Source organism: Cervus elaphus, chromosome 15 (assembly GCF_910594005.1).
Source record: "Cervus elaphus chromosome 15, mCerEla1.1, whole genome shotgun sequence".
In the NCBI taxonomy this organism is placed as follows: Eukaryota; Metazoa; Chordata; class Mammalia; order Artiodactyla; family Cervidae; genus Cervus; species Cervus elaphus.
The window spans coordinates 35,246,814-35,258,708 of NC_057829.1; positions in this window are offsets into that span (position 1 = coordinate 35,246,814).

Here is an 11,895-nt window from a genome sequence, read left to right on the forward strand (position 1 = left end):
ATCTGGTCAAACCCTTCTCATTTTACAGACATGGAAACCAAGACACAGAGAGGAAGGGAACCTGCACTTCATGAGGTAGGAGATAGTGTGCCTCTGGGCTGGACACCTGGTGTTTGTCAAGTCGAGTAAAATTCAAGCTTTGTTCACACCCAGACTCTCCAAGGACAAAGCTAGTGGCAAAAGCAGAGCTCTGCTAAAGCAAAGAGATAAGGTGCCCACTCCTGAGTTCAACAAAGACTTCCCTGTCTACACATGCACAGGAAGACTTCTTTGGGGTGGGAAAAGGGAACGGGCTTCACCCCATAAGTGTGGACATGCACCCATAGGCCTCTGTGGTGGGATCTTAGAAAACATTTTCACATGCACATTTTGAGGGTCCATGGACCAGTCATGTATGAAGGTATTAACCAGATATTTGGCCAAAGGTAACAAAGATCCTAATGGACTATCTTACATAAGTTATTTATGTCACTTCTTTACTGCACTCCCCTGCATTCAGGACGACCACACTCCACCACGGGGTGTGTGTCTCTGCTTAGCTCTGACTTACTGTACTCCTCCTCATTAGAGAGGATGCCCATACCCTTTCTCTCTGGGGACATATTTTTGCTTTGCTTCTGTCTTAAATAAACAACCTGTTTCTCTGTGTGCTCTGCCATACAATGTGCTGTATCTCTAACAATAAACTTTTAATCTATTTACAGTTTTTGCCTCCTTGAAACATTCTTGCTTTCAAATGGGGGAAAGAGCCAGAGTCACTTTGCTTCTAGCCTCTAGTCCCTGGGGGTGTGTTGGCTAGGATTCCTGGGGTTTCATCCAGGGTACCCAGGTTCCATCCCTGGGCAGGGAACTAAGATATCTCTTCAGGAGCACTCATTGCTCTCCCTCCGGCTGAAACTCACTCATGTAAAAGGCCATCTGACCCCAGAACTTGCATTTTCAGCTTGTAAATCTTTACACCAAAGGCCTCTGAATACTTAGTTGATTTTATTGACTCACTACTGCAAAGAAAATTTTAAATGAAATCTGTACTTCAGAAATTGGAATGAGGCCTGAATAACCACAGGCTCAGGGAAAGGGGTGATGAATACCCCTCCCCCAGACAGGAAACCGGCCACTCTTTCCTTTGTTCCCAGGAACCAGGAGGACTGACCTCTCTGGCCCTTTCTGAATAGACCCTGAGTCCCACCCCTCTTCCCAACACACTTGCAGCCACACTGAGTATATGGGACAGCATGTCTGAAAACAAAGCCACACCTCTCAACAGCGTGCGTGCAGCTCAGGCTCCTGCTAAGATCTTTCTCCTGTTACTGAAAATATCCCCAATTCCTGGCAGTTTCTGAAATATAAACAGTTACACAACAGTGAGCAAACAGCTCTCCAGTACAAAGACCATGCCTGGTCATTCTTATCAAGGAAATTTAGGGCAGCCTGTTTTTATTGCAAATAAGAAAAACAACTGGATCTAGTTAAGCCCAAGGGGGGCATTTTTTTTTTCTGCAGAGAATTCTGAATTGACTTGAGAAGGACTGGTTGGTGGGGGTGGAGGGTGCAGAGGCAAACTGTGCCACCTCCCTGGCTTCTGCCTCTCTCTGCCCATCCTCACCTCTTGGCTATCAGATGGGAGAGGGGTGAGGGCAATATAGAGGTGTGGGAATTGGAGGTAGAAACTACTGGATGTAAGATAGGCTCACGGTTGTGTTGTACAATGTGGGGAATACAGCCAATATTGTGTAATACCTGTGAGTGTAAAGTAACCTGTAAAATTGTATAAAAATGCACAATTAAAGCAAAAGCAAAAGATAAATAACTGGTTCACAGGGGTCACTTTGTTTAGTTTTGACTCCAAATGCAACAAGAGGAAACTAGAATAATTATTTGCCCAGGAGAAAGTATTGGTAATTGTGTCCTCTTGTTTCAATGAAATCTTATCACATTTTGAAACCTATTTTGGGTTTTGTTTGCTCTTGCCTATGAGGAGATACCAGGTCAAGTGAAGAGAGACACCCATTGACACAACAGTAGGTTATAGGCTGGGGGAGGTAGAGGCTGAAGCATCAGAACACAAAGTAATAGATTAAACAAATTGAGAGAATGTCATGGGATAGATCAGATCATTGATTGAATGTATTTTCTATTCTTTTCTGTCTGAAAGGCAAAACTTAGATGCATATTATGTGAATAGGGCTAAATTAGACACAATTCAATTTTGGGGTCACAATATTTCCTAAAAGGAGCATGAGGTCTTGACCCACTGTGGACAGTTGGATCAATAACCTGTGAAGGTAGTTTATTTTTTGGCAGGAGTACTTGGCTTAATAGATTTGGTGAGGTCACACCGCATGCAGTGACTAGTGAATGGAAGTAGCCAGCACATAATACGTTATGTTTCTCAAGTTAGTAAAAGTCAGTTCATTTATTTGGAGTTATCATGCATGTACATAGCATAAACCTCACTTGAAAAGAAACTCTGCTCGCATTGATTAAGACCTTGAGAATGCTTTTTGATCAGCTGAAGATTCTTTTAAAATATGCTCAAATATCCAATAATCATGTCATCCTTGGATTTTTTTAAATTTAAAGTAGTTGGTATAACCATACTTTTCTGTGGACTCAGAAAGGAAAAGAAAACCCAGAAAATTCATGATATCTATTTTTTTTTTAAGCAGTAGTGTTCTGAGGAGTTGGCAAATAGTAGCTCTTAAGGACACATTGAAAAATTTTGAAAGCTGGTCATTAAACCATTTGTAGATTAAATGCATAAAAATTAGAAAACACTATGAAGAAGCACTTTTTACTTCGATGAGCTACTTTGCCAGGACACCACTAGATAGATGTATATGGTGAGCAAATATCCTACTTCATAAACAAAGATGAACAAATCCTGGCATTTGGATGGTAACTTACCTGCTATCACTGGCAAAAATGAGGCTTAGAAATAGGGTAGTGTGTTATCATTCAAAACTATTCACCAAAAGTCTTTAAAGTAGGCATATTCAGAATGTTTTTCATGTCCTTTGTGCAAATTTTCATATAATTCTTTTCAGAACAGAATATCAGTAAAATGTTGAGCTTTTAAGTGAATCAATATGCTTCCTTCTATTAGAGGTGATAAATTATTTACCAATGGTTATTGCTTTAGTTTTGAAAGGAAATGTAATACCAGTCAACTTAGTACTTTCATGGTTAAAGATATTTTAATTATTTACTTTTTAAAGATGTTTTATTTCCTATTTTATTTCATGGTTTGTAATATGGCATTTCTACTCATGTAATTTAGACAGGGCCATTAATGATATCAGAGGAAAATGATATTTTTCATTATAGAAGTATTTGGCAAATATACTGTTTGTTTTTCCTTTCTATGTTTTTAAAATTTTTAAATTTTATTTATTTTATTTATTTTTTATTTATTTTATATATTTATAAAATATAAATTTTATATTGTATATTTATTTATATTTTTATTTATATTTATATTTTATTTATATTTATTTTATATTTTATTTATTTATTTATTTTTATTTAAGAGACAATCTCACTTAAAGGCTTTTTAAAAATTAAAGTGTATTGAATTTACAGTGTTGTAGTCACTTCTGCTATATAGCAAAGGGATTCAGCTATATTCATTTTCCCTACTTTCCATCATGGTTTATCACAGGATATTGAATATATCTCCCTATGTGATAAAGTAGGACCTTCTTATTTATCTAGTCTGTATATAATTGTTTGCATCTGCTAACCCCAAACTACAACTCTATCCCTTCCCCATGGCCCCTAAAGAAGGTTTTAATTGAACAAATTATGGATCATCTACAATCATAAATATTAATAACATGGATGTGTATTCTGAAATAATCACAATCAATATTTAAGCAAGACTTTAGAACCTATTTTATGTTTTGTTTTTAACACTAATATGTCATTTTCATATTTATATTGTATTCTTAAATCATAATTTAAAATATTGCATTGTATTCTATCAGGTTGATATACTGAAACTTACTAGTTAACTTATTGTTTCCTCAGAAGAACTTGATTTCTGTTCCTGTTTCTCATCCCTGGTTTTCTGTGAATGCCATGTTTATTTCTGGAAAAGTCTGTTATTGCCTAGAGGGCTATTTCCTAGAGGGTTATTTCCCTTGGCAGCTGTCACAATAAATCAGTAGTAGAATAATTTGCTGCAGCAAATATAATTTGTCCATTGTCTTAACACCATCTCAGAGATTCACCCTAGAGTGCCTAATGACCAGTGCAGGTATTATGATTATCACATGGGAAACACCACCTGTTCCTTACACCACCCATTCCTTACAAGTACAGGGCTGACGCTTCCTCACCAGCTGCTGCCGCTGTTTAGTCCCTAAGTTGGGTCTGACTCTTTGCAATCTCATGGGCTGTAGCCTGCTACACCTCTCCTCTGTCTACGGGGTTTTCCAGGAAAGAATCCTCGAGTGGGTTGCCATTTCCTTCTCCAGAGGATCTTCCTGACCCAGGGATTGAACCTCAGGTCTCCTGCATTAGCAAGAGAATCTTTTACCCCTGAGCCACCTGGGAAGCACCCCTCACAGCTGTAGCCTCTTATTCACTTCCCACCTGCTCTGGGGAAGAGGAATCCCTTTCACGTGACTCACTTCTGCTTCAGCTCCTACAGGGAATAATGAAGGCAGGCTTCAGAAAGTTTTATTTTTTCTCCTTTGATGCTCATTGTCACAGTTTTCTCAGTCTTTTCTATATATGTTGTCTTTTTTCATCAGTTATCATTGTTCTGTTTTCTTTCATTTTTTCCAGCGTTGTTTTATTTATTTATTTTACTATATTGCACACCTTTTCTTAGTCTTTTACATGCTTCCTTTTCTCACACACATGTTTCTATTTAAAAAAATTTTTTTTTTCTCTGATTTTATTCCATTCTCTTTTCCTTGAGTTGTCATAGCACAGTGTTAGAAGAGCAGTTTCTAAGTCAGGCTTTCTGGGTTAAATCTCAGCTCTGTCACTTGCTAAATGCATGACCTTGGGCAAGATATTTCTTCTCTCATCTGAAAAGACCCTGATGCTGGGAAAGATTGAAGGCAGGAGGAAACGGGGATGACAGAGGATGAGATGGTTGGATGGCATTACTGACCCGATGGGCATGAATTTGAGTAAGCTCTAGAAGGTTGTGATGGACAGGGAAGCCTGGCATGCTGTAGTCCATGGGGTCACGCAGAGTTGGACATAACTGAGTGACTGAACTGAACCGAACTGAACTGAAGGGAGAGTGTAATGACATATTCAGAGTGCTGAAAATTAACATTTAAGACAAGAATACTGATTGGGTAAGAGGCAGGAAGGCTAGGGGGTCTCCAAACTGAGGAAATAGGCTGAAAGTGTCAGACATTTTTTACCTCTCTCTTAAGTGGCAGAAGGCAACAAACTTAAGTGTCAGATTTTTTTCCCCTTCTCTATACAAAACTAAAAGGACGTTTCTTCTAAAATTCTGTATTGCCATGACAACATCTGGTTCCACCTGAACTTAACTTCTTTCAAGCCTTGAGCTAATCAATGCATGTTTCTTATGGAAATGTTTTTCTTAAACTATGTTAATGAACTATGTATTTACCTTAAACTCTGTCTATCTTCAATTTGGTTGCACCTAAGACTCAGAACAGATGTGTGTGTGTGTGTGTGTGTGTGTGTGTGTGTGTGTGTGTGTGTGTGTTAGTCATTCAGTCGTGTCTGACTCTTTGCGAGCGCATGAACTCTAGCCCACCAGGCTCTTCTGTCCATGGATTTTCCAGGCAAGAATACTGGACTGGTTTGCCTTTCTCTTTTCCAGGGGATTTTCCTGACTCAGGGGTTGAACCAGGGTCTCCTGCATTGTAGGCAGGCAGATTCTTTACCATCGAGCCACTATGGAAGCCTCTCAGAGCAGATAACGGCTCAACAAACCAGTATGTTTTACTCATACAGCTGTTCTACTAATCTATGTTAATGAAACTATATATTTGCTTGGAAATCTGCCTTTCTTCAAGATTCAAATCTATCATTTTATGGCCTGAGATGACTCACCTTGTGCCAATGTTATCTCAAAATGCATGTTGTGGGTGAGGGGCCTTGGTGTCACTCTGAGTTTTGAGACATTTCTTTGTCTAATTAGCAGCCAGCTAGTAGCTATATAACTTCCTGCTAACGACTAGCAGAAGGGGCACTCTTTCTGCCCCCTTCTGATGTCTATGTCAAAAACTTTCTCTATCTCTTTTATACTTTAATTAAACTTTATCACACAAAAGCTCTGAGATCAAGCCTTGTCACTGCCCGGGTTGAATCCCTCTCCTCTGGAGATCAAGAATTCCAGTGTCTTTCATGACTCGGCAACAACCTTTCAATACTTTATCTGGCAATGTTATCCTTGAAGTATTGAAAAATAAAAACTTTCCTAAACAAAAGCTAAAGGAATTCACCTTAAGTCTACATGCAAGAAATACCGAAAATTCTTTGAGCTTAAATAAAAAGATACTAATTAATGACATGAAAACATATGAAAGTACATAGCACTCTGGTAAAGGTAAAATATAGACAGAATCAGAAAATTGTCATTCTATATTAGAATGGTATCTGAACTATATGGTATAAAGGGTAAAAAAAGAATTAGCAACTACAGTTTCTATGATTTGTTAACAGGCAAACAGCATAAACAGAGGCAAATTATGACATCAAATATATAATGGAGAGGAGTAAAAGGATGGAGCCTTTATAGGTGAGTAAAGATAAATTGCCATCAGCATAAGATGTACTATTTTATCTAGATGTTTTAAATAACACTCATGTAAACTAAAAGCAAAAATTTAGAGTAGATGCATAAAACACAAAACATAGGGAGCAGAGAATATTTCCATGGGAAACCAACAGTGTGTAAGTGTAGGCAGAAACAGAAGGGAAAAGAAACAAGAGATATTAATGAATCAGAAGATAAATAATAAGATGGAAATCGTCTTTATGTGTCAAAAATCACTAAATATCAATGAATTCAATCTATCAACCAAAAGGCGATTAATTAGCTGGCTGAATGAAAAAGAAGGAAGAACTAGACAACAATATAGCAAAAGTAGGAGGGGGAATTCCTTGGCAGTCTACTGGTAAGGATTTGTGCTTCTGTTGCAGGGAGCATGGGTTTAGTCCCTGGTGGGGTAAAAAGGAACCACAAACTGTGTGGCATGGCCAAAACAAAACAAGAAAACACAATAGTAGGGTGCTTCTGTCCTCCACAGTCAGGAAGGGATAGATCACACAGACAGAAAATCACCAAGAAAGCATTGGAATGGAACCTCACTTTAGCCTAAGTGCACATGACATATACAGAACATTCCATCCAACAGTACCAAAATTAATTCTTTGTATTTTACACAGAACATTCTCCCGGGTAGAGGATATGATAGGACACAAATCAAATCTTAGCAAACTTAAGAAGGTTGAAATGATCCCTACTATCTTTTCTGACCACAGTGGTTTGAATTAGAAATCAACAATAAGAGGAAACCTGGAAACCTACAAATCTGTAGAAACTAAACAGAGAAGAAATAAAAAAGGAAATAAAAAATTAACTTCAAATAAATGAAAAGGGAAACAGACATATTGAATCCTAGGGAGTGTTGCAAAATCAGTTCTAAAAGGAAAGTTTTAAAGAAAACTGAAAAAATTAAGAAATTAGAAGATCTCAAATAAACAACCTAACTTTACAATTCAAGGAACTAGAAAAAGAACAAATGAAGCTCAAAGTTAGCAGAAGGAAGGAAATAGTAAAGATCAAAGAAGACGTAAATGAAATAAAGGCCAGGACAATAATACAAAAGGTCAGTGGAACAAAGAACTGGTGTTTCAAAGTATTTTAAATAATTGACAAACTTTTAGCTAAGATAAAAACACAAATAAATGAAATGATAAATGAAAAAGAAGACATCACAACTTTACACTCTAGAAATACTTACGATCATAAGAGGATATGAACAATTATATACCAACAAGTTAGATAACCTAGAAGAAATGAGTAAGTCCCTAGAAACACAACCAACACTGAATCAGTAAGAAACAGAAAACTTAAACAGACCAGGAACAAGTAAAAAAAAATTTACATAGCAATTTTTAAAAGCCCAACACAGAAAACCCCAGAACTGAATGATATCACTGGTGAATTCTACCAAATATTGAAAGAATTAATGCCAATTCTTTTTAAACATTTTCAAACACTGAATACATCAAAGCTCATTCTACAAGGCCAGCCTTACCCAGATACTAAAGCCAGAGTACAAAGACAGTGCAAGGAAAGAAAACTATAGACCAATATCCCCGATGAATATAGATGCAAAGAATAATAGGGAGCCAAGCTTAAGAACACATTAAAAGGGTTATACATAATGACCAATGGATTTATCCCTGGGATGTTAGGATGGTTCAACATATGCAAATCCATGGATGTGATACTTTACATTAATATAATGAAAGATAAAAGTTACATGATCACCTCAATGGGCAAGTTAGCAGTTCAGTCGGGTCCTGTTCTTTGTGATCCCATGAACTGTAGCACACCAGGTTCCTCTGTCCATGGAACTGTCCAGACAAGAATACTGGAGAGGGTTGCATTTTCCTTCTCCAGTGGATCTTCCCAACCCAGGGATTGAACCTGGGTCTTCTGCACTGCAGGCAGATTCCTAACTGTTTAAACCACCAGGTAAAGCCTGATCTCCTCAAAAGATGCAGGTAAAGTATTTGCCAGAATACAACACCCTTTCATAATAAAAATCCTCAACTTATTGTGTATAGGAAAAAACACATCTCAAAATAATAGAGGCCACATATAACAAACCTACAGCTCATATTCCACTCAATGGTAAAAAAGTACAAGATTTTTCTCTAAGATCATTGTCAAGACCAGGATACCCACTCTTATCATTCTTATTCAATATAGCACTGGAAGTCTTAGCTAGAGTCATTAGGCAAGACAAAGAAATGAAAAGCATCCAAATAAAAAAGAAGTAAGTTGCCACCATTCGCAGATGATATAATATTACATACAGAAATTACCAAAGACAACTGGTAACAAAGACAACCAAAACTGTTGGAAATAACAAAGTCAGTACAGCTAAAAGATTTAAGAAATCAATATTCAGAAATCATTCCTATAATAAAGAAATATCTGAAAAGAAATAAAGGAAGCTAGCCCATTTTAATAGCTTAAAACAATAAAATGCCTAGAAAAAAATTTTAAACACTTAAGTAAAATATCTGTACAATGAAAGTACACAACTTTGTTGAAAGAAATCCAAGGCAAAAACAACAGGAAAGATATTTGATGTTCATGAATTGAAAGAACTAATATTGCTAAAATGGTCATAGATTTAGAGATAGACAATAAATTTATAGATATAGATCACCATCTATAGATTCAGTTCTATCCCTATCAAAATTCGAATGGCATGCTTCACAGAAATAGAAAAAAAAAATCCAAAAATTTGTATGGAACCACAAAGGACTCTGAATAGTCAAAGTGTTGTAGGAAGGGGGAGTCCCTCTCCAGGGCCCCAAGAGTGGGCTCTTGTCTAACACTCAGAAAAGAATTTTCCGAGGAGACATGTGGGGACAAAGCTAGAGACTTTATTGGAAGAGGGCACTTGGGCAGAGAGCAGCAGGGTAGGCAACCCAGGAGACCTGCTCTGCCACATGGCTCACAGTCTGAGGTTTTCTGGTGATGGGATTAGTTTCTGCGTTGTCTGTGGCCAATCATTCTGACTCAGAGTCCTTCCTGGTGGTGCATGCATCACTCAGCCAAGATGGATGCTAGCGAGAGGGATTCTGGGAGGTGGACAGACACGGGGCGACTCCTTCTGACCTTTCCCAAACTCTCCTGCTTGGTGGTGGCTTATTAGTTCTGTATTCTTTACCAAGAACTCCTGTCATAAAACAACTCATACAAATGGTTGCTAGAGAGTCTGGCCAGGGCGGGTGGTTTCAGTCACTGTGCTTACCATATCAAGAGCAACCCTGAAAAAGAAGAACAAAGTTGGAGGTATCACATACCTCATTACAAAATACTCTACATGAAATTTTGTAATAATAACAGTATGGTTCTAGAATAAAAATAAACAGACAGACAAGTAGAGCAGAACGGGGAACTGAAAGGTTGTCATTGAGCCATGAAAGACTCCAAGATTCTTGGCCTCTGGAGGAGAGGAATTCAAGCCGGGGTCAGTGACAAGCTTTTATGTAATAAAGAGCTTTTATGTAATAAAGTTTTATTAAAGTATAAAAGAGATATAGAAAGCTTCTGACATCGACATCAGAAGGGGGCAGAAAGAGTGCCTCCTTGCTAGCCTTTCGAAGTATGTTATGTACCTATCAGTGAGCTGTTAATTAGAGAAAGGAAATGTCTCAAAACTCAGAGTGGCACCAGGCCCCTCACCCACAACATACATTTTGAGATAACACTGGCACCAGGTGAGTCATCCCTGGTCATAAAATGATTGACATGAATCTTGAAGAAAGGCATGTTTCCAAGTAAATATAAAGTTTCATTAACATAGATTAGGAGAACAATATATGTGTAAAACATACAGGTTTGTTGAGCCCTTATCAGTTCTGAGTCTTAAGAGGAACCAGTTTGAAGAAAGACAGAGTCTAGGGTAAATACATAGCTCATTAACATAGCTTAAGACAAACATTTCCATAGAAAAACCGCATTGGTTAGCTCAAGGTTTGAGAAAAGTTAAGTTCAGGGGAAACCAGGTGTGGTCATGGCAACACAGAATTTTAAGAGAAACCTCTTTTTAGTTTTTTAAATTTTTATACAAATTTAGTATAGAGAACAAAAAAATTTAACACTGTTTCCTCCTGCTACCTAAGAGAGAGAGAAAAAATGTCTGACACTTGCTATCTATTTCCTCCCTTTGGAGACCCCTGGCCTTTCTGCATGTTACCCTCTCAGAACCAAGAAGGATATCATCCAAATATGGTCAAAATATTTGAAAAGGAAGCCAAGAACACCCAGTGAAAAAAGGATGGTCTCTTTAATCAATGGTGTTGAGAAAACCAGATCAACACATGAAGGACACTGAAAGTGGACCACTATCTTATAACACACACAAAAAATGTTAACTTGACATCAATCACAGATACTAGACCTGATACCATAAGTCCTAGAAGAAAATACAGGGTAGAAGTTCCTCAACATTAGTCTTGGTAATGATATTTTAAATATGACACCAAAAGCACAAACAACAAAGGCAAAAAAAAAAAAAAAACCTAAACTGATGTGACTATAACAAATTTAAAAGTCTCTGCACAGCAAAGAAAGCAATTAAATGAAAAGCAATTCATAGAATGGGAGAAAAGTTTTGCAAACCAAGTATAGCAGTTAATATACAAAAAATATGAAGACCTCATACAACTCAATACCAATCTGATTTTAAAATAGATAAAGGGAAGAAAGACATTTTGCCAAGGAAACATGCAAATGGTTAACAGGTATATGAAGAGGTGTTCAGGTACTTAACCAGAAAAATACACATCAAAACCAAAATAAGCTATTACCTCACACCTTTAGAACTAACACCCAAAAAAGATGTCCTTTTCATTATAGGGGACTGGAATGCAAAAGTAGGAAGTCAAGAAACAGCTGGAGTAATAGGCAAATTTGGCCTTGGAGTGCAGAATGAAGCAGGGCAAAGCCTAATAGAGTTTTGCCAAGAGAAGGCACTGGTCATAGCAAACACCCTCTTCCAACAACACAAGTGAAGACTCTACACATGGACATCATCAGATGGTCAACACCAAAATCAGATTCATTATATACTTTGCAGCCAAAGATGGAGAACCTCTATACAGTTAGCAAAAATAAGACCATGAGCAGACTGTGGCTCAGAT